This window comes from Triticum aestivum, chromosome 3D (genome assembly GCF_018294505.1).
Source record: "Triticum aestivum cultivar Chinese Spring chromosome 3D, IWGSC CS RefSeq v2.1, whole genome shotgun sequence".
Lineage (NCBI taxonomy): Eukaryota > Viridiplantae > Streptophyta > Magnoliopsida > Poales > Poaceae > Triticum > Triticum aestivum.
In genome coordinates this window covers 379,574,358-379,596,099 of record NC_057802.1, presented here as the reverse complement: position 1 = coordinate 379,596,099, position 21,742 = coordinate 379,574,358, and positions in this window count along the sequence as shown.

Genomic DNA, 21,742 nt, shown 5'->3' with positions numbered 1-21,742 from the left:
TCATGATGCTCTACATTTTGTTCAATTGCATCATGTTCATTAGAGGTCATCTTGATGCCCAAATATCTGTTGGAAGAGGGCTAGTTGCTGTTATCCTCTGGTTCTTAACAGAACTTGGAGATTTGTCATTTTTGTATCATTTAATCTGTGCATCTTATGGGCATGAGCTCTACATGTGTTTTGTTGTATGCCATGCCATCTTTCCGAAGGTGTATGCCGTGTATTTTTTTGATATCTGTGGTGACTAGCACAAGCATGCAAAGTAGGCTCCGTAATGTTTCTGATTTCAGGGACAGTGATTTCTCTAAGACTTTGTCTGCTGTTATTTTGTTGCCATGTAAACTTGATGCTACAGAGAGATCCATGCATATTTTGGTGATGTTCATTAAGGATATTTTGTAGATATAGTTGTAATTGATCCATTCCTGCCCTTGTTTGCAATTATGGAGTGCCATAGCATGACTCAATCTTGCTCTACTTTTGCTATAAAATATTTCTGACAGATTCTTAATATGATATTCATTTTTGCCAAGCTTATTGCAGTTGATCCATTCATGCTATGCTTTTGTTCTTGCCATGGATAGCTTCATAAACATGCCATCTTGCTGTAGGTATGCTTGTTTTGTCATGCATTGCTTTGTGGTGAGTGCATCAAGCTCACCAACATGCCTACATATTATTGTTTCTGCCATGCTCTGTTTTCTGCTAAGTCTGAAACCTGATAACGAAACTTGCTATGTTTACATGCTTGCCATCATATCTTCTGTTCCTTTTTAGCTTATGGTCAGTAAGGGATTTTTGTCATATGCATTTATTAGAACACTGCCATGCCTTTTTTTGCTATTTTAAATTCCTGTAGCATGTTTATTTCGTGCTCTGAACATTGCTACCTGATGCTGTTTTCTGCCATGTCCAGTTTTTCACCAAGTCTGTGATCCTGTTATCTTTTGCACTTTTGCCATGCTTGTTTGAGCTTGATATCTTGTGATATAGCCGTAGCTCAGTGTTCATCTTTTGTCAAGCATCTCCTGTAGATTACTTACATGTGCTTTGTTGCTATGTTGGAATGCTGTAGCATTGCTGTTTGTTGCATTTTAAGTGCTATCATGCTGTTAATCGCAGATTCGTGTCATTCTTGTTTTGCTTGCCATTTGCAAACCGTCCATCCGTTTCCGGTGATCTTTATATCGATTTCGACCGAAATCATCTCATCTTTCCAGTGGCATGCTTGGTTTGCCAAGTTACTGCCTTGTTCATCATTTTCCTTCCGGAGCACGCATATGCATCGCATATCATATCTTGCATATCATACATGTTTTGCATCATGTTGCTTGTGCATTTCTCGTGGTTGATTGTGGTTCCGTCTGTTTGTGTTCTTGTCTTGGGTAGAGCCGGGAGACGAGTTCGTGAACGGGGAACCTATCGAGTACGCTTACGAGTTCTTGGTGACTCGGATACTGATCTTATTCTCGGGATGGACTGGCTTTCTAAGCACAAAGCTCAACTTGATTGTGCTGCCAGGGAAATTCAATTGACACACTCTTCTGAGGATGTGATTATTTTTGCCGCTCGTGATGAAACCATTCGGTTTTTCTCTCTCAATGAGAAGTGCGAATTGAATGCCATCTCTCATATTCCAGTCGTTTGTGAGTATCAAGATGTCTTTCCAGAAGAGTTTCCGGGTATGCCTCCTCATCGGCCAGTTGAGTTCGTTATCGAACTAGAGCCTGGTACTGAACCCGTTTGCAAGCGTCCATACAAGCTTGGACCCAACGAGCTGAAGGAATTGACGAAACAGCTCGATGAACAAGAGCGTCTGGGTTTGATCAGACCGAGTTCTTCTCCATGGGGTTGTGGTGTTCTTTTTGTCAAGAAGAAGGATGGCACGGACTGACTTTGTGTCGACTACCGTCCATTGAACAAGAAGACTATCAAGAACAAGTATCCACTTCCTAACATCAACGAGCTATTTGAGCAACTCAAAGGTGCTAAAGTTTTCTCCAAGCTTGACCTTCGTATGGGTTATCATCAGATTCGCATTCGTGAAGAAGATATTCCCAAGACAGCATTCAGAACAAGCTTTGGTTCTTATGAATATACTGTCGTGTCTTTCGGCCTTGTCAATGCTCCTCCAGTTTTCTCTCGGATGATGAATTACATCTTCAACCCCTATACCAATGAATTTGTTCTGGTGTATCTCGATGACATCTTGGTCTTCTCCAGGAATAAGCAGGATCATGCCAAACATTTGCGATTGGTGCTCGACAAGCTCAGAGAGTATCAATTCTATGCGAAGTTCTCTAAATGTGAGTTTTGGCTCGATGAAGTTCTTTTCCTTGGTCACATCATCTCTGCCAAGGGCATCGCTGTTAACCCCGAGAAGGTGTCCGCAATTGTGAATTGGGAACCTCCTCAGAATGTCAAGCAGCTCCGCAGTTTTCTTGGTCTTGCAAGCTATTGTCGAAGATTCGTTGAGAATTTCTCCAAGATTGCAAAGCCTCTTTCCAACCTCCTCCAGAAGCATGTGAAGTACGTCTGGTCTCCTGAGTGTGACGTTGCTTTCAACACTCTCAAAGAGAAACTAGTCACAGCTCCTGTCTTGACTCCTCCGGATGAATCCAAGCCGTTTGAAGTTTTCTGTGATGCTTCTCTCCAAGGTCTCGGTGCTGTGTTAATGCAAGAGAAGAAAGTTGTGGCCTATACCTCTCGTCAGCTGAAGCCCAACGAGAACAGCTACCCCACTCACGATCTTGAGTTGGCGGCAGTTGTCCATGCATTAATAACGTGGAGACATATCTTGTTGGGAAGACAAGTGGACATTTTCACCGATCACAAGAGTGTAACACCCCGAGAATCATGCTACAGTAACTCTCTGTGATTAAGCTAATCATGTTGCTAAAGAGGGCTTGATCACATTGGAATCACATTTCTTTTCAAACTCCTAATTCAAACTTCAATTAAAATTAAAGTGGAAAATAAAATTTTTCAAAAATTTAAACAAAAATGTTCTGTGGGTGCCAAATAATACACTCGTAATTGTTGTGGAGAAAACTCCTTTTTAGAAAATGCCTAAGTATTTTAAAATAGATTAAAATGTGAAAGAAAATAAATAAAATAAAATGCAAAAGAAAACAGAAAAAAAAAAAGCAAAAGCCCCCCCCCCCACTGGACCTGGCCCAACTGGGCCAACCCCAGGCCCAGCCGGCCAGCACCATTCCCCCCGGCCGAAAGGCCCAGCTCCACCCCGGCCCACCTCTCTCCCCTTATCCACTCCCCAGGCCCCCCTCCCACCGACACCCCCCACCCCCGAAATATCTCACCTCCCTCCCCTGCCTCCCCCGATCTGGATCGGGAGGAGACCACCGTCGCCGACGCACTCGACCCCGCCGCCGCTCGGAGCTCGCCTCGCCGGAGCACTCCCCCCCCCTCGCCGGCCTGCACCCCGACACCGCATCGCCGTCGTCTCCGTCTCCTCCCCGCGCACCGCTGCCACCTCCCTACGGCCCCAGTGAGCCGCACCTTCCTCCCCCCTTTCTCCTCTGCCCCAGCGCGCACCCCGCCGCAGCCGCCAGCCCCGTGCACCAACGCCGCACGCGCGTACGCGCATCGCCCCCCCAGCGCCCGTCTGCTCCCGCCTCGCCGCGCCCTGTGCGTGCCGCCCGCCCGTGCTGCGCCCCTGCTCGCGGTACGCGCCCGCGCCCCGAACCGCACGCACGTCGACCGGCCTCCGTCGCCCGCCCCCTCTCCTCTCGGTCACCGCCGCCCCGCTCGCGCTCCGGCGCGCCCCTGACGCGCTCGCCCGCGCGCCCGCGTCGACCTCGCGCCGCGCGCCCCCCCTTTTTCCCCGTGCGCCCCGCGCCCGAGCTCCGGACGGGCTCGCGTCCGCCGCCGCTCCGGTGGCTCGTCGGAGCCCCCCTCCCCTGGCCCTGGCCGCCGGCGCCTGCGTGCGCCGTGCGCGCCCAGCGCCCCGCCCCGTTGCCCGTTCGGGCCGTGCCGGATGTTCCCCTCCTTCGCCGGTACCACCTACTGTCGCGTTAGGACACACCTAGCACCGCTCATTTTCATGTCACGCATCGTCATGCTTATGTTTGCATTGTATTTACTGTTTCTTCCCCCCTCTTCTCTCCGGTAGACTACGAGACCGACACTGCTGCTGCCCAGTTCGACTACGGAGCCGACAACCCCTCCTACTTGCCAGAGCAACCAGGCAAGCCCCCCCCTTGATCACCAGATATCGCCTATTCTTCTCTATACTGCTTGCATTAGAGTAGTGTAGCATGTTACTGCTTTTTGATATCCTATCCTGATGCATAGCCTATCCTTGCTACTACTGTTGATACCTTTACCTGCAATCCTACATGCTTAGTATAGGATGCTAGATTTCCATCAGTGGCCCTCCATTCTTGTCCGTCTGCTGTGCTATACTATCGGGCCGTGATCACCTGGGCGGTGATCACGGGTATATACTTATATACTACATACATGACACATGTGATGACTAAAGTCGGGTCGGCTCGTAGGAGTACCCGCAAGTGGATCTTTGTGGCAGAGCGACAGGGCAGGTTGAGACCGCCTAGGTGAGAGGTGGGCCTGGCCCTGGTCGGCGTTCGCTGTTACTTAACACGCTTAACGAGATCTTGGTATTTGATCTGAGTCTGGCCATTTGGTCTATACGCACTAACCATCTACGCGGGAGTAGTTATGGGTATCCCGGCGTCGTGGTATCAGCCGAAGCCTTCGTGGCGTCAGCGACTGAGTGGCGCACACCGGATTGGACTGGAACGCCACTAGGCTAGGTCTGCTTCCGGCCGCGTACGCAACGTGCAGGTGTGCATAGGGCGATGGGCCCAGACCCCTGCGCGCATAGGGTTAGACCGGCGTGCTGACCTCTCTGTTGTGCTTAGGTGGGGCTGCGACGCGTTGATCTTACGAGGCCGGGCATGACCCAGAAAAGTGTGTCCGGCCAAATGGGATCGAGCGTGTTGGGTTATGTGGTGCACCCCTGCAGGGAAGTTTATCTATTCGAATAGCCGTGTCCCTCGGTAAAAGGACGACCCGGAGTTGTACCTTGACCTTATGACAACTAGAACTGGATACTGAATAAAATACACCCTTCCAAGTGCCAGATACAACCCGGTGATCGCTCTCTAACAGGGCGACGAGGAGGGGATCGCCGGGTAGGATTATGCTATGCGATACTACTTGGAGGACTTCAATCTACTCTCTTCTACATGCTGCAAGATGGAGATGGCCAGAAGCGTAGTCTTCGACAGGACTAGCTATCCCCCTTTTATTCTGGCATTCTGCAGTTCAGTCCACTGATATGCCCCTTTACACATATACCCATGCATATGTAGTATAGCTCCTTGCTTGCGAGTACTTTGGATGAGTACTCACGGTTGCTTCTCTCCCTCTTTTCCCCCTTTCCTTTCTATCTGGTTGTCGCAACCAGATGCTGGAGTCCAGGAGCCAGACGCCACCGTCGACGACGACACCTACAACACTGGAGGTGCCTACTACTACGTGCAGCCCGCTGACGACGACCAGGAGTAGTTAGGAGGATCCCAGGCAGGAGGCCTGCGCCTCGTTCGATCTGTATCCCTGTTTGTGCTAGCTTTTTAAGGCAAACTTGTTTAACTTATGTCTGTACTCAGATATTGTTGCTTCCGCTGACTCGTCTGTGATCGAGCACTTGTATTCGAGCCCTCGAGGCCCCTGGCTTGTATTATGATGCTTGTACGACTTATTTTTGTTGTAGAGTTGTGTTGTGATATCTCCCCGTGAGTCCCTGACCTTGATCGTACACATTTGCGTGCATGATTAGTGTACGGTCAAATCGGGGGCATCACAAGTTGGTATCAGAGCCGACTGCCTGTAGGAATCCCCCTTTCCACACTCCTTGGCCGAAGTCGAGTCCAGACATTACAAAACTTTTACTAACATGGCTGTGTGTCTTACGGGCCCACGTCGCCATTGGGTGGTACTAGGATCTTTTACTCCTCGACCTTTACTCTGGGACTCTGAACTCTCTTTCACTCGGGTTAAACGAAATTACTAACTATAACACTAGGATCCCGTGACCGCATTCACCCCAAAGTTGGATAAGCCATAGTTGTTTCTTAGAATAGTATTTTGAACAATTCACACACTCTCATTTGACTCCTTTGAAACGTCTTTGCTTTCAGATGGAACCCACGAGGCAGGTCGTTCGCCACACGACGGCCATTGGTTCCTCGGGATCACCTGTGGTGCTAGCTGAGATGATGACCTATCTGGGTTATCGCTGGCACCCTGAGTACACCGTCTACGAGGAGTACCAGGACTTTAACCAGGAGCAGTACCGTGCCATCGTCCACCTCTACTCGCGGGAGTATGACTCCACTACTGTGCTGCACACCGCACATGGTGTTGGTGTGACCATCGATATGGCTGTCCACGATGCTGCCTATGCTGCTCTGACACATCTTCGTGGAGAGTATCGGGAGTTGGACACCTCCCCTTTCAGGCACATTGCTATCGCCTCTGATGTTGGTGCGGAGGGATACTATACGGCTGCCTACTCCACTGTCACCCGAGAGCCCTTCTACCATCAGAACCTGGTTCTGCATGCTGATGGGCTAGATCGAGCTAACCGAGCTCTTCGCCACGAGATGTACACCACCCGTCAGCACCTTTACCGTGCCCTGACGCTGCTGCACCCCTTTGTCCGATCTGGACAGGTACCGCGTACTGCGATCTACCCAGCCAGGACCGTGATGCCCCACGGTGTCGGTTGGCCAGAGGTGGGAGGCTACTCTCCCGCACTTGGTCCTTTTCTGCCACCTGAGCGTCGGGCTCTACATCTGAGTATCCGCGGCCCCTAGTCTGCTGACGTGGAGGGCTATCCGTTGCCTCACTACCAGCTGTCGGGCTACGATTACCTCCACAGTACCTCTTGGGACTGATGTAGGCTTGCTTGTAGTGTTAGTTGCATTCGCCGCGAGCCTGTGTGCCGCCTATGATGTTTTAGTCCATGTACTGAACTCTGTGTACTGAACTCTATGCATGCCCCCTTTTGTAAGATATGCCGACTACTATGTAGTAGCTATCGTGCTCCTTTCGTTATGCATGTTTCATCATGAATGATTCTTGTCTTTGCACATATTTCTCAATGTTGAAGTACCCCTGTTATATATTAGCAGGATGGTTAGACCAGGTGGTCGTGGTCGTGGTGGCGATGCCCCACCACCACCTGAGTACATAGCTGCTATGATCCAACAGTTTGAACTGAACCACCAATTCATGGAAAATATGATGGCTCAGTTTCCTCGCCCCAATATGAACCAGCAGCAAGCCCAAGTGAGTCTTTAAGATTTCATACGCCTCAACCCAACCATCTACCGCAGCTCAACTCAGCCTCTGGATGCTGATGACTGGCTCCATGACATCACCTATGAGATGGTGTCTGCTGATGTAGCCCCTGCCAGGTCACTTTTGCTTCCTTCTTCTTGAAGGGACCCGCAGCTCAGTGGTGGGACAGCCACAGGCGTACTCTGCCAGCTGGAACAATCATCACATGGCCAGACTTCCAAGCAGCTTTCCGTGCCCGCTTCATTCCTCAGGGAGTCATGGACCGGAAGAAGCGTGAGTTCCGCAACCTCACCCAAGGCAACAAAACTGTTGAAGCTTATCAGCAGGAGTTTCTGGACTTGTCCCGCTATGCTGAAGAAGACATTGCAACTGATGCACGCAGACAGGAGAAGTTCCGTGATGGCCTTCAAGCTGACATCAAGCTCGCACTTCTAGTGCATGACTTTGCTGATTTCGCCACCTTGGTGAACAAGGCCATCAATGTGGAAACTGGTCTGCAGGAATACCAGAGCTCTGACAGGCGCAACCGTGACACGGGCTCATCTTCGAGCTCGCCCGCACAGAAGCGTAAGATATGGATCCCGAACAGCATGTACCGTCCAAATGCATCTGCCCCAAGGCAGACCTATGCTGCACCTCGTCTGCCTCCACCACCATCTGGGCAGTCAAGACTTCCAGCTCCACCATCCCAAGCTCCTGTTCCCACTCTGAATAATGGCTTGTGCTTCAGGTGTGGTCAACCAGGACACCGTGCTAGAGAATGCAACCAGAACCAGAATCAACTGGCCCTTCCAGCAACTGGCCGTGGTAACAATCAGCCTCGCAACAACAATGCTAAGCCTTATGGTCGTGCTCATGCCAACCACGTTGATCTCAACGAAGCTCAAGACCAGCCTGCTACTGTGATGGGTACACTCCTCGTAAATTCAGTACCAGCATCCGTTTTATTTGATACAGGTGCATCGCATTCATTCATGTCAGAAGATTTTGCATACAAGCACGACGTTAAATGTGAGGAGATGAACACCTCTGTATTGGTCAAAACCCCCGTGGGACAGTGTCAAACCTCCTTGGTTGGCATCGATGTCCCCGTGGAAATCGAAGGGCTGGAATTCTATGCCTCTCCCATTATCCTGAAGTCGTCTAACATCGACCTCATTTTGGGTATGGATTGGTTGAAAGCGCATACTGCTTCTATAGTTTGCGCCACTAAAACCGTCCATCTGCTACACCCTTCAGATGAAATAGTTGCTTACCAAGCTCATCTGGTGCAAAATGCCGAGGCAAGGCTCTATGCATTGAATGCATTGAACGCTGCACCACTCGAGGGCATTGAAAACATTCCCGTCGTGCGTGAATTCCTCGACGTCTTCCCTGAAGAACTTCCGGGGATTCCCCCTGCTAGAGCTGTCGAATTCATCATCGACTTGAAACCAGGCACCACTCCTATAGCCAAGCGACCCTACAAAATGCCGCCGCATGAACTCCTTGAGCTTAAGGAGGAAATCGACAAATCTCTTCGCAAAGGATTCATTCGCCCAAGTTGCTCTCCTTGGGGAGCACCTTCTCTCTTTGTCAAGAAGAAGGATGGGACAAACCGATTGGTTCAAGACTACCGTCCTATAAACCAAGCTACCATTCAGAATAAATACCCCCTTCCTCGGATCAATGATCTGTATGATCAACTGGCGGGTTCGTCAGTGTTCTCTAAGCTCGACTTGAGGTTGGGCTACCACCAGATCCGTGTTCGCGAAGAGGATATCCCAAAGACCGCCTTCGTGACTCGCTATGGTTCATACGAGTACACCGTCATGTCTTTCGGTTTAACCAATGCTCCAGCCACCTTCTCTCGTCTGATGAACTATATATTCATGGATTACCTCGACAAGTTCGTCGTGGTTTATCTGGATGATATCCTGGTATTTTCCAAGAACGAAGAAGAACATGCTGAACATCTTCGACTTGTGCTGGAAAAGCTACGAGAGCATCAACTATATGCCAAGTTCTCCAAATGTGAATTCTGGCTACCGGAAGTAACCTATCTTGGGCATGTCATCTCTAAGGATGGTATTGCCGTCAACCCCGAGCGAGTTCAGGCTATTCTTGATTGGACTCCTCCCAAGAACGTTAAGCAAGTCAGAAGTTTTCTCGGTCTCGCCAGCTATTGCCGTCGATTTGTCGAGAACTTCTCTAAGATCGCCAGGCCTCTGACTAACCTGTTGCATAAGGGTGTCAAGTTCCAATGGACAGACAAATGTCAGGAAAGTTTCCAGGCACTCAAAGACAAGTTGACTTCTGCTCCAGTTCTAGCTCCACCTGATACTAAGAAGGACTTTGTCATTTACTGCGACGCTTCCCGTCAAGGATTAGGCTGTGTCCTAATGCAAGACCGCAAAGTGATTGCTTATGCCTCTCGGCAATTGCGCCCTCACGAAGAGAACTACCCAGTTCACGACCTCGAACTTGCTGCTGTCATTCATGCGCTGAAGCAGTGGCGACATTACCTTCTCGGTAATCGTTGCGAGATCTTCACTGACCACCAAAGTCTGAAGTATCTGTTTACTCAGCCAGATCTGAACCTCCGTCAACAGAGATGGATGGAGCTTGTTGCAGACTTTGACTTGGGTATTTCCTATACGCCAGGCAAGGCTAATGTAATGGCTGATGCCTTGAGCCGCAAGTCTTACTGCAACCACCTCCAGGTTCATAAAGTTCAGCCCTCGCTTGTTGAAGAATTCAGGAAGCTGAACCTCCATATTGTTCCTCCGGGTGCACTCGCTCCCCCTCCTAAGGAGTTTGGCAAGGTGAACCTCCACGTTGTTACCCAGGGTTCCCTCAATACCCTAGTTGCTAAACCAGATCTCGAGGACAGCATCAAAAGGCTACAGAAGTATGACTCTGAAGCCCACAAGATTAAGCGCTACCTCGCAGAAGGAAAGCCCTCATTCTTCACCATTGCTGAAGATGGCACCCTATACTTCAAGGGCCGCCTAGTGGTGCCATGTGCAGAGAAAAACCTGGATATGACACAGGAAGTTATGAAAGAAGCTCATGATACGCCTCTATGTATCCATCCTGGTAGTACAAAGATGTACCAAGACATCCGTCAGAGATTCTGGTGGTCTAATATGAAGCAAGACATTGCTCGTTATGTTGCTGAGTGTGACGTTTGCCGTCGTATCAAAGCAGAACATCAAAGGCCTGCTGGAACTCTGCAACCTATCTCTATTCCTGAATGGAAATGGGACCATGTTGAGATGGACTTCGTCACTGGATTTCCCAAATCACAGAAAGGTAATGATGCTATTCTTGTCGTCATTGACCGGCTTTCCAAAGTTGCACATTTCCTGGCGGTCAAAGAAACGATCACTGCTAGCCAGTTGGCAACGCTCTATATGTCCAGGATTGTTTCACTCCACGGTATTCCATTGGTTATCAGCTCAGACCGTGGCAGCTTATTCACTTCAAGATTCTGGGCAAGTTTCCAAGAAGCTATGGGAACTCATCTGTCATTCAGTACTGCGTTTCATCCTCAATCGCAAGGGCAAGTTGAACGCGTCAACCAAGTTCTCGAAGACATGCTTCGAGCTTGTGTTATTTCCTTCGGCAAGAAATGGGAGGAATCTCTCCCGTATGCTGAGTTCTCTTATAATAATAGCTATCAAGCTAGTCTGAAGATGGCCCCCTTCGAAGTGTTATATGGACGAAAGTGCCGAACCCCTCTGAACTGGTCAGAAACTGGGGAACGTCCACTCTTCGGTCCGGATATTATCCAAGATGCCGAAGAACAAGTCCGCATTATTCGCGAGAATCTCAAGACTGCTCAGTCACGTCAGAAGAGTCAGTATGACCGTCATCATAAAGACATGGTCTATCAACCTGGCGAAAAGGCTTATCTTCGAGTCACACCTATGAAGGGTGCTCACCGCTTCGGAATCAAGGGCAAACTAGCTCCTCGATATATTGGCCCATTCACTATTCTCGAAAGGCGTGGAAAAGTGGCATACCAACTGGAGCTACCGCCGAACCTTTCTCAGGTTCACGATGTGTTCCATGTGTCACAGCTCCGCCGTTGCTTCAAGGACCCAATCCGAGCTGTGGATCATGAAGTGCTCGAATTGCAGCAAGACCTCTCCTATAAGGAGCATCCGGTCCGCATTCTCGACCAAGCTGAACGCCGCACACGTCAGAAGGCGATCAAGTTTCTCAAAGTCCAGTGGTCGCACCATTCTGAAGATGAGGCCACTTGGGAACGAGAGGATCGTCTGCGCGAAGAATACCCCGCACTGTTTCCTTCTACCTCCTAAATCTCGGGACGAGATTTCTTGTAGTGGAGGAGATTTGTAACACCCCGAGAATCATGCTACAGTAACTCTCTGTGATTAAGCTAATCATGTTGCTAAAGAGGGCTTGATCACATTGGAATCACATTTCTTTTCAAACTCCTAATTCAAACTTCAATTAAAATTAAAGTGGAAAATAAAAGTTTTCAAAAATTTAAACAAAAATGTTCGGTGGGTGCCAAATAATACACTAGTAATTGTTGTGGAGAAAACTCCTTTTTAGAAAATGCCTAAGTATTTTAAAATAGATTAAAAGGTGAAAGAAAATAAATAAAAGAAAATGCAAAACAAAACAGAAAAAAAAAGAAGCAAAAGCCCCCCCACTGGACCTGGCCCAACTTGGCCAACCCCAGGCCCAGCCGGCCAGCACCATTCCCCCCCCCCCCGCCCCCGGCCGAAAGGCCCAGCTCCACCCCGGCCCAACTCTCTCCCCTTATCCACTCCCCAGGCCCCCCCTCCCACCGACACCCCCCATCCCCAAAATATCTCACCTCCCTCCCCTGCCTCCCCCGATCTGGATCGGGAGGAGACCACCGTCGCCGACGCACTCGACCCCGCCGCCGCTCGGAGCTCGCCTCGCCGGAGCACTCCCCCCCCCTCGCCGGCCTGCACCCCGACACCGCATCGCCGTCGTCTCCGTCTCCTCCCCGCGCACCGCTGCCACCTCCCTACGGCCCCAGTGAGCCGCACCTTCCTCCCCCCTTTCTCCTCTGCCCCCGCGCGCACCCCGCCGCAGCCGCCAGCCCCGTGCGCCACCGCCGCACACGCGTACGCGCATCGCCCCCCAGCGACCGTCTGCTCCCACCTCGCCGCGCCCTGTGCGTGCCGCCCGCCCGTGCTGCGCCCCTGCTCGCGGTGCGCGCCCGCGCCCCGAACCGCACGCCCGTCGACCGGCCTCCGTCGCCCGCCCCTCTCCTCTCGGTCACCGCCGCCCCGCTCGCGCTCCGGCGCGCCCCTGACGCGCTCGCCCGCGCGCCCGCGTCGACCTCGCGCCGCGCCCCCCCCTTTTTCCCCGTGCGCCCCGCGCCCGAGCTCCGGACGGGCTCGCGTCCGCCGCCGCTCCGGTGGCTCGTCGGAGCCCCGCCTCCCCTGGCCCTGGCCGCCGGCGCCGGCGTGCGCCGTGCGCGCCCCCGCCCCGTTGCCCGTTCGGGCCGTGCCCGATAACCCGCGCCCGTAGCCGCAGTGCCCCCCTGGGCCACTGCCTAGTGGGCCTCGCCCCTCTGGGCCACTGCCAGGTGGGCCTCGCCCCACCTGAGCCACTGGCCACTGGGCCCGACCCCCTGGCCCAATGACAAACGGGCCCCAGCGCCCCAGAACGTTTACTAACTTAAAAAAATATATAAATAATAATAATAATAATAATAATAAAACAATAAACTAATTAATAAATAATTAAATAAATAAATAAAATAATAAAAATAATAAATTAATTAATAAAAATTAATAAATAAATAAAGAAAATAAAAATAAAAATAATTTTAATTAGTTAATTAATTAATTAACTAAATTAATTAAGTTAATTAATCCTGTTTAAATTAATTAAACATTAATTAATTAGCTAAACCCTAATTAACCTTAACAGTGAATGACAGGTGGGTCCCACTGGACCCACATGTCAGTTCGACTTAGTCAACCCCTGTTGACTGCTGATGTCATAAATCCAAATTTCGAATTAAATTAAATAATTAATTAAATTCCAGAAATTAATAAAATTTTAGCAAATCATATCTTTTAATCCGTAACTCGGATTAAAATATTTTCAACATGAAAGTTGCTTAGAACGACGAGACGAATCCGAATACGCAGTCCGTTCGTCCACCACACCTCCCTAACCTATCGAACTCGCAACTTTCCCCTCTGGTCCATCTGTCCGAAAACGCGAAACATCGGGAATACCTCCCGGATGTTCCCCCCTTCGCCGGTACCACCTACTGTCGCGTTAGGACACACCTAGCACCGCTCATTTTCATGTCACGCATCGTCATGCTTATGTTTGCATTGTATTTACTGTTTCTTCCCCCTCTTCTCTCCGGTAGACTACGAGACCGACACTGCTGCTGCCCAGTTCGACTACGGAGTCGACGACCCCTCCTACTTGCCAGAGCAACCAGGCAAGCCCCCCCCCCCTTGATCACCAGATATCGCCTATTCTTCTCTATACTGCTTGCATTAGAGTAGTGTAGCATGTTACTGCTTTTCGATATCCTATCCTGATGCATAGCCTATCCTTGCTACTACTGTTGATACCTTTACCTGCAATCCTACATGCTTAGTATAGGATGCTAGATTTCCATCAGTGGCCCTACATTCTTGTCCGTCTGCTGTGCTATACTATCGGGCCGTGATCACCTGGGCGGTGATCACGGGTATATACTTATATACTATATACATGACACATGTGATGACTAAAGTCGGGTCGGCTCGTAGGAGTACCCGCAAGTGGATCTTTGTGGCGGAGCGACAGGGCAGGTTGAGACCGCCTAGGTGAGAGGTGGGCCTGGCCCTGGTCGGCGTTCGCGGTTACTTAACACGCTTAACGAGATCTTGGTATTTGATCTGAGTCTGGCCATTTGGTCTATACGCACTAACCATCTACGCGGGAGTAGTTATGGGTATCCCGGCGTCGTGGTATCAGCCGAAGCCTTCTTGACGTCAGCGACTGAGTGGCGCGCGCCGGATTGGACTGGAACGCCACTAGGCTAGGTCTGCTTCCGGCCGCGTACGCAACGTGCAGGTGTGCATAGGGCGATGGGCCCAGACCCCTGCGCGCATAGGGTTAGACCGGCGTGCTGACCTCTCTGTTGTGCTTAGGTGGGGCTGCGACGCGTTGATCTTACGAGGCCGGGCATGACCCAGAAAAGTGTGTCCGGCCAAATGGGATCGAGCGTGTTGGGTTATGTGGTGCACCCCTGCAGGGAAGTTTATCTATTCGAATAGCCGTGTCCCTCGGTAAAAGGACGACCCGGAGTTGTACCTTGACCTTATGACAACTAGAACTGGATACTGAATAAAATACACCCTTCCAAGTGCCAGATACAACCCGGTGATCGCTCTCTAACAGGGCGACGAGGAGGGGATCGCCGGGTAGGATTATGCTATGCGATACTACTTGGAGGACTTCAATCTACTCTCTTCTACATGCTGCAAGATGGAGATGGCCAGAAGCGTAGTCTTCGACAGGACTAGCTATCCCCCTTTTATTCTGGCATTCTGCAGTTCAGTCCACTGATATGCCCCTTTACACATATACCCATGCATATGTAGTATAGCTCCTTGCTTGCGAGTACTTTGGATGAGTACTCACGGTTGCTTCTCTCCCTCTTTTCCCCCTTTCCTTTCTATCTGGTTGTCGCAACCAGATGTTGGAGTCCAGGAGCCAGACGCCCCCGTCGACGACGACACCTACGACACTGGAGGTGCCTACTACTACGTGCAGCCCGCTGACGACGATCAGGAGTAGTTAGGAGGATCCCAGGCAGGAGGCCTGCGCCTCGTTCGATCTGTATCCCTGTTTGTGCTAGCCTTTTAAGGCAAACTTGTTTAACTTATGTCTGTACTCAGATATTGTTGCTTCCGCTGACTCGTCTGTGATCGAGCACTTGTATTCGAGCCCTCGAGGCCCCTGGCTTGTATTATGATGCTTGTACGACTTATTTTTGTTGTAGTGTTGTGTTGTGATATCTCCCCGTGAGTCCCTGACCTTGATCGTACACATTTGCGTGCATGATTAGTGTACGGTCAAATCAGGGGCGTCACAAAGAGTCTCAAGTATATCTTCACTCAACCCAACCTCAACCTCAGGCAGACTCGATGGGTCGAAATGATTCAAGAGTACAACCCGAGTATCGAATATACTCCAGGAAAGGCAAATGTCATTGCAGATGCTTTAAGCAGGAAGGCTTATTGCAACAGCTTAATTCTCAAGCCTTTCCAACCGGATCTTTGTGAAGCTTTCCGCAAGCTGAATCTCCAAGTTGTTCCTCAAGGCTTTCTTGCCAACCTCATAGTCTCTCCTACTTTGGAAGATCAAATTCGTGAGGCAAAACTCCTTGATGCCATGGTGAAGAAGGTGAAACGTGGTATCGACAAGGGTCTTTCCAAATACAAGTGCTATCGCATTGATGACAGAGACAATTTATTCTTCGAGGACCGGATTGTGGTTCCTAAAGGTGATCTAAGGAAAGTCATTATGAACGAGGCACACAATTCTCTCCTTTCCATTCATCCTGGAAGTACGAAGATGTATCATGACCTCAAGCAGTCGTATTGGTGGACTCGAATGAAACGAGAAATCGCTCAATTCGTGAACGAATGTGATGTCTGTCGAAGAGTGAAAGCAGAACACCAACGACCAGCTGGTCTCCTCCAACCTCTTGCTATCACAGAATGGAAGTTTGATCACATCGAAATGGACTTCGTGACTGGTTTTCCAAAGTCCAAGCGCGGAAATGATGATATCTTCGTTGTCATTGACAAGCTTTCTAAAGTGGCTCATTTCCTTCCAATCAAAGAATCCATCACAGCAGCTCAGTTGGCAGAGCTTTACACCTCCAGAATTGTCTCCTTGCACGGCATTCCACAATTGATTTCTTCTGATCGTGGAAGCATCTTCACCTCTAAGTTCTGGGACTCCTTCCAGAAGGCCATGGGCACAAACATTCGCTTCAGCACAGCTTTCCATCCTCAAACTAGTGGCCAAGTCGAGCGAGTCAATCAAATTCTTGAAGATATGCTCAGGGCTTGAGTCATTTCCTTTGGCATGAAATGGGAAGATTGTCTTCCATATGCTGAATTCTCCTACAACAACAGCTTCCAAGCAAGTTCGGGCAAGGCCCCATTCGAGATTCTCTATTGCAGAAAGTGTCGTACTCCTCTCAATTGGTCAGAGACTGGTGAACGCCAACTTCTTGGCAATGACTTAATCACTGAAGCTGAAGAAATGTGTAAAGTCATCCGTGATAATCTCAAAGCCGCGCAATCACGCCAGAAGAGTTACTATGATAGTAAGCATCGTGATTTGGCTTTCGAGATCGGAGACCGTGTCTACCTCCGCGTCTCTCCAATGAAAGGCACTCGTCGATTCGGTATCAAAGGGAAGCTTGCCCCTAGATACGTGGGTCCTTTCAAGATCATTGGAAAAAGAGTCGACCTCGCCTATCAACTTGAGCTTCCTTCCAACTTCGCGAACGTGCACGATGTGTTCCACGTGTCACAGCTCCGCAAGTGCTTCAAGACGCCTGAGCGCACTATCAACTTCGAAGAGATTGACCTCCAAGAAGATTTGTCTTATCATGAGCACCCCGTTGCTATTCTTGAAGAAACTGAGCGCAAGACTCGCAACAAGTCAATCAAATTCCTGAAAGTGAAGTGGTCGCACCATTCCGACCGGGAAGCCACCTGGGAACGCGAGGACCATCTCCGTTCCGAATATCCGGAGTTCTTTCAGTCCTAGATCTCGGGACGAGATCCTCTAGTAGTGGTGGTGTGTTGTAACACCCCGCTTGTAACTTGCCATATTTGTAACTCCGACTCTTGCCATTTTCGGCTTTGTGCTATAATTATTCCCTCCGTGGTCGGGTTTTGTCTTTCGTTTTGCATTTTGTCATGTCATGCATTTTCATATCATGTCATCATGTGCATTGCATTTGCATACGTGTTCGTCTCTTGCATCCGAACATTTTCCCCGTTGTCCGTTTTGCAATCCGGCGCTCCTATCTTCTCCGGTGCATCCCTCTTGTTTTCTTTCGTGAGCGGGTGTCAAACATTCTCGGAATGGACCGAGGCTTGTCAAGTGGCCTTAATATACCACCCGGAGACCACCGGTCAAGTTTCGTTCCATTTGGAGGTCGTTTGGTACTCCAACGGTTAACCGGGCATCCGCAAAGTCCATCTGAGTGTCCAGCAAAACCCCCCTAAAAACCAGCCCAAAACCCACCAAACTCTCTTCCATGCTCTAGGTCGTTCGATCACGATCATGTGGGCGAAAACCGCACCTCATTTGGAGCCTCCTAGCTCCCTCTACCTATTTATATGTGAGACCTCCCGTATACGAATCGCAGATCAAACCCTAGCGTCTTCCACCTCGCGCCGCCGGACAAAGTCCACGCGCGCCGGACACGTCCGGCCGCGCCGACCGACGAATCGCACGCCGCCACGTGTCGTCGCCGCCACCTCCACCGCGCCGGCCCGCCCGGCCCGCCGCGGGCCCGCCGGCCCGCACCGCCGCCGCCCGACGCGCCTGCCCCGCCGCCTGCCCGCTCCGCCGCCGTGCCCGCGCCGCCGAGCTCGCCGCCACCATCGCCCGCGGGCCCCGCCGGCCGGCGACCTCGCCGCCATCCTCCTCCTCCGGCCTCGCCTCCTCCTCTGGCACGGGTGGCCGCCACCCCTCTCCCTCCTTCCTCTCCGGCGAGGGCTCCGGCCACCGCGCGCCCGAACCCTACCGAGCCCCGATCGGATCTGGTGGTACTGTAGCGTTGACTTTCCCCGACCCCCATATTTTTCTAAGTTTTTGCATTTTCTTATTAAGTGTCCATGTTCATCGTTGCATAACTCCTTGCATGTAGCTCTGATTTGCGCGTGTAATATGTCAAATTGTTCGTCTCATGATGCTCTACATTTTGTTCAATTGCACCATGTTCATTAGTGGTCATCTTGATGCCGAAATATCTGTTGGAAGAGGGCTAGTTGCTGTTATCCTCTGGTTCTTAACAAAACTTGGAGATTTGTCATTTTTGTATCATTTAATATGTGCATCTTATGGGCATGAGCTCTAAATGTGTTTTGTTGTATCCCATGCCATCTTTCCGAGGGTGTATGCCATGTATTTTTTTGGTATCTGTGATGACTAGCACAAGCATGCAAAGTAGGCTCCGTAATGTTTCTGATTTCAGGGACAGTGATTTCTAAGACTGTGTGCTGTTATTTTGTTGCCATGTAAACTTGATGCTACAGAGAGATCCATGCATATTTTGGTGATGTTCAGTAAGGATGTTTTGTAGATATAGTTGTAATTTATTCATTCCTGCCCTTGTTTGCAATTATGGAGTGCCATAGCATAACTCAATCTTGCTCTACTTTTGCTATAAAATATTTCTGACAGATTCTTAACATGATATTCATTTTTACCAAGCTTATTGTAGTTGATCCATTCATGCTATGCTTTTGTTCTTGCCATGGATAGCTTCATAAACATGCCATCTTGCTGTAGGTATGCTTGTTTTGTCATGCATTACTTTGTGGTGAGTGCATCAAGCTCACCAACATGTAGTCTGAAACCTGATAACGAAAGTTGCTATGTTTACATGCTTGCCATCATATCTTCTGGTCCTTTTTAGCTTATGGTCAGTAAGGGATTTTTGTCATATGCATTTAGTAGAACACTGCCATGCCTTGTTTTGCTATGTTAAGTTCCTGTAGCATGTTGATTTCGTGCTCTGAACATTGCTACCTGATGATGTTTTCTGCCATGTCCAGTTTTTCACCAAATCTGTGATCCTGTTATCTTTTGCACTTTTGCCATGCTTGTTTGAGCTTGATATGTTGTGATCTAGCCGTAGCTCAGTGTTTATCTTTTGCCAAGCATCTCCTTTAGATTACTGACATGTGCTTTGTTGCTATGTTGGAGTGCTGTAGCATTGTTGTTTGTTGCATTTTAAGTGCTATCATGCTGTTAATCGCAGATTCGTGTCATTCTTGTTTTGCTTGCCATTTGCAAACCGTGCATCCGTTTCCGGTGATCTTTATATCGATTTCGACCGAAATCATCTCATCTTTCCAGTGGCATGCTTGGTTTGCCAAGTTACTGCCTTGTTCATCATTTTCCTTCCGGAGCACGCATATGCATCGCATATCATATCTTGCATATCATACATGTTTTGCATCATGTTGCTTGTGCATTTCTCGTGGTTGATTGTGGTTCCGTTGTTTGTGTTCTTGTCTTGGGTAGAGCCGGGAGACGAGTTCGTGAACGAGGAACCTGTTGAGTACGCTTACGAGGATCAAGCTTTCGACAACTCTGAGAACCTTGCAGGCAAGATGACCACCCCTCGAAATCACTTCTATCTTTGCTTTGCTAGTTGTTCGCTCTATTGCCATGATGCGCTACCTATCACTTGCTATATCATGTCTCCCATTTTGCCATGTCAGCCTCTAACCATCCTTTCCTAGCAAACCGTTGTTTGGCTAAGTTACCGCTTTTGCTCAGCCCTTCTTATAGCGTTGCTAGTTGCAGGTGAAGTTGAAGTTTGTTCCATGTCGGAACATGGATATGTTGGGATATCACAATATCTCTTATTTAATTAATGCATCTATATATTTGGTAAAGGGTGGAAGGCTCGGCCTTATGCCTGGTGTTTTGTTCCACTCTTGCCGCCCTAGTTTCTGATATACCGGGATTATGTTCCTTGAGTTTGCGTTCCTTACGCGGTCGGGTGATTTATGGGACCCCCTTGACAGTTCGCCTTGAATAAAACTCCTCCAGCAAGGCCCAACCTTGGTTTTACCATTTGCCACCTAAGCCTTTTCCCCGGGTTTTCGCGAGCCCGAGGGTCATCTTTATTTTAACCCCCCCCCGGGCCAGTGCTCCTTCGAGTGTTGGTCCGAACTGAGTAGACTGCGGGGCCCCCTCTTGGGAAACTCGAGGTCTGGTTTTACTCGTAGGATGTCTCATCCGGTGTGCCCTGAGAACGAGATATGTGCAGCTCCTATCGGGATTTGTCGGCGCATCGGGCGGCTTTGCTGGTCTTGTTTTACCATTGTCGAAATGTCTTGTAAACCGGGATTCCGAGACTGATCGGGTCTTTCCGGGAGAAGGTTTATCCTTCGTTGACCGTGAGAGCTTATGATGGGCTAAGTTGGGACACCCCTGCAGGGTATTATCTTTCGAAAGCCGTGCCCGCGGTTATGAGGCAGATGGGAATTTGTTAATGTCCGGTTGTAGAGAACTTGTCACTTGACCCAATTAAAATACATCAACTGCGTGTGTAGCCGTGATGGTCTCTTCTCGGCGGAGTCCGGGAAGTGAACACGGTCTGAGTTATGTATGACGTAAGTAGGAGTTCAGGATCACTTCTTGGTCATTGCTAGATGACGACCGTTCCGTTGCTTCTCTTCTCGCTCTCTTTTGCGTATGTTAGCCACCATATATGCTTTTGCCGCTGCAGCTCCACCTCATTACACCATCCTTTCCTATAAGCTTAAATAGTCTTGATCTCGCGGGTGTGAGATTGCTGAGTCCTCGTGACTCACAGATTCTACCAAAACAGTTGCAGGTGCCGACGATGCCAGTGCAGATGATGGGGTCGATCTCAAGTGGGAGTTCGACGAGGAACGTGGTCGTTACTATGTGTCTTTTCCTGATGATCAGTAGTGGAGCCTAGTTGGGACGATCGGGGATCTAGCATTTGGGGTTGTCTTATTTTCATCTGGATTTTGACCGTAGTCGGTCTATATGTTGTATTTTGGATGATGTATGATTATATTTATGTATTGTGTGAAGTGGCGATTGTAAGCCAACTCTTTATCCCATTCTTGTTCATTACATGGGATTGTGTGAAGATGACCCTTCTTGCGACAAAACCACTATGCGGTTATGCCTCTAAGTCGTGCCTCGACACGTGGGAGATATAGCCGCATCGTGGGCGTTACAAGTTGGTAATCAGAGCCATCCCCGACTTAGGAGCCCCCTGCTTGATCGAATCGCTGGCGTTGTTGAGTCTAGAACAAAAATGTTTTGAGTCTTAGGATTATATATATCGGAGAGTAGGATTCTTTTTACTCCTCAGTCCCTTCGTCGCTCTGGTGAGGTCTCCTGACGTAGAAGTTTTGACTCTTCTCTCCTCAAATTTCACTAAAAATTTTTTAGGATCACGCGGGTATCTTGGAATCGTTCCGATGGTTTTGTGACGAGAACATTGTTCTTGGTGCCTCCTGACATTTAGGGGTTGTGGCAGTGTCCCGGGGAGTTGAGCTCCGAGGTGTTGTCGTCACAATTTTATCGTTGCAGTTCTGGAATACCTGAGTTTCGCCGACATCGAAATCTCTTTTATGCA